Here is a 2,659-nt window from a genome sequence, read left to right on the forward strand (position 1 = left end):
AGCAAAATCAACATTCCTTAATGAGCCACCCTGACGCTCCATTCAATCTGCACAGAAGCAATTTCAGGTGCTCATGCTTCTTGCCACCAGTTGTGGGGTGCTTCCAGCAGCTTAAAGGGACCATATGAATGAACTAATTTGCCATGAAATGAAACTAGTAAATTAGTTCTCAATTCAAAAGTTGAAAATAAAAATTTGGCCTTCTATATATTTTAATTCATGGACTTCCAACAAAAATTTTTAGAAGTTACAAAATCAATTTCTAGGACTAGAACTAGGAACAATTCTAATATACAAGGCAAGGAGTAATGATTTCCATAGATCCCAACTAAGAACAATTAAGCTATTTTCAATCAGCCAATAAGCTATACAATGCACTAGTAGAAATGGGCAACTCACTTCAGAGGAATTTAACAATTATTTCTAATTGCCCATCTTTGATGCTGGATCCCCCCACAGACCTATCTACCAATATAGAGAGCTCTTTACTTTTATCTTTCAGGTAAATCCCAAGGTTGATCTGAAACAAAAAACTAGATTTCAATAATCATTCATGTGTATTGGAATTAGCATAATTGTAATAGACTTGATTCAACAGAACAACATACAGGGTAATAATTTCCAGCAACAAGTTGATTTACTTGCAATTTCCAGTCTTTTCTATAGTCTCGAATCTGTAAAGTGCACTGTTTTAGCAACAAATCAGGAATACCATAATATAATACATTTGCCTAGGCATTCATATTGAGAACTCTAAATCAGCTGATCAACCTATTAGGCCTACCCTTTTGATGAAATCGCGTCCATTGGAATCAGTGTAAAAGGTTTTGCTACTTGCTACACTTGTTGTAATCTCTGTTGCAATTTCTGATCACCTTAACAGGAAGTGAAGTGCCAAACTGATCCATATACCCTATTACTTGGCCTTTGATGTAATCACCCTGTATATTTCAAAATTAAAAAGCAAAATAGAAGGAAAAGAGAAGATATTAGTGCTGAAGGATATAACATGTTGGATGTTAGTGCTGAAGCAAAATAGAATTTGGGGCTCTGGTGTTCCCCAATTGCCTCCTTCATTCAGCAAAAACAAGTAAAGTTTATATATATATATATATATATATATATATATATATATATATATATATATATATATATATATATATATATATAATCTCATTTTTGTTCCACTATATGAATTGAAAGTTAAAACCATTGAAATCAAGAATGTAACACCCTAATATTCAAATCCTTATGCTCGAGTCATAAGTCAATGATATTACGGTGGTACGACTCTCAGGTGGATTTTTAATAAATAAATATAGGTAATTTTCGAAAGGAGTATTAATCGAGAAGCCTGAAAAGAGTAGAAATAAAATCGCGAAGACGTATCACTCACATTTTGACAACGAAAAGTTAAACTGCTAAGCCGAACGCGATATACGGACAAGGCGTAGAGGAGATTAAGAGATAGATAACAGATAGATATATATAACATAAGTAAATAGGCACTAGTCGCGACCCGCAAAGTTTAGGCCGGCTAGGGTACAGTATGAAAGTAGATGACAACAGTATATCCTAATCTCTCCTGAAGGAAACATGAGAGCCTCTATAGGCAAATTCAAAGAGTTCAATACATAATATAAACTTTCCAAAACAAAGGTGGAGAGATTCTAATAAAAACACAAAGTAGAGAAAATAAAGATCTTCGCCGTCTCTCAAACGTACCATAGCTCACTTCTGAGCACCTGGACTTGTATCTGAAAAACAAGAGATATATACGGAATGAGAACCCCGGGCCCATGGGTTCCCAGTACGGTAAAAGTGCCAAATAAATTCAATGTACTGCAATAAAAACTCACTAAGCATCCTAAACTTCTTCACCAATTATTCATCCTAGGTTCTCGCTAATCCATGAATAGGCAACTGTCATAAGGGAGTGCTTAATTCAATTCATGTTTCACATGTTTCCCAACTCGCTGACTCTTCCACGAATCAGACTCAGAATCATAAGCAAAACCATCACCAGTTGTTCTGCCTCAGCAGTTCTATATCAATACATCATCATGCAATCGCATCATCAATTCATCCCATCAAGAACAGCCCTCACACCCACCGACACCAGCATGAGGGGCCTCTCAGTTGTACAAACACAAGCAATACAGGCAAGTAATACACAAACATGATACAAGTAGAACAAGTAGCATATAGTCAGGTAACATGGCATATATGATGTAGAAATCCAAGACAAATGGCAAACCCAAACAATTCAAATATATGCAAATGATGAATCCCTGCCCTATGGCTGATGATATCATCTGTCGGTTATATAGCCAACCCGACATGTCCTGGTAGCTAACCATTGGACAGAAACACCCCTTGCGGAGCAAGTAGGTTTGAGCTACAACCCCCTTGCTACTGCCCGCTCAACCCAGAGCCAGTGAAATAATCACTACTGCGGCTACTACCCAGGTGGGTGTCTAAAAGCTCAACCTGGAGCGAGTGGATTCACCACTACTGCCGCTACTACCCAAGCTTCGCAATCTCTGACCTGGAGCAAGTGGGACGAACCACAACCCTTGCTACTACCCAGGTATCTCAAGCATTGGCCCGGAGCAAGTGGGACGAACCACAACCCTTGCTACTGCCCAGGCATCTCAAA

General features: G+C 37.9%; 1 long non-coding RNA gene across 1 annotated transcript; it reads right to left on the reverse strand.

Moving 5' to 3' along the window:
- Nucleotides 1-418: 418 nt before the first annotated feature.
- Nucleotides 419-869, reverse strand: LOC112780082 (uncharacterized). Its single transcript, XR_003190988.3, has 3 exons — nucleotides 785-869; nucleotides 609-674; nucleotides 419-520 (listed from the first exon to the last, which is right to left on the reverse strand). It is a non-coding gene; the product is annotated as an uncharacterized lncRNA (long non-coding RNA).
- Nucleotides 870-2,659: the final 1,790 nt, after the last annotated feature.

This window comes from Arachis hypogaea, chromosome 19, assembly GCF_003086295.3.
Source record: "Arachis hypogaea cultivar Tifrunner chromosome 19, arahy.Tifrunner.gnm2.J5K5, whole genome shotgun sequence".
NCBI lineage: Eukaryota > Viridiplantae > Streptophyta > Magnoliopsida > Fabales > Fabaceae > Arachis > Arachis hypogaea.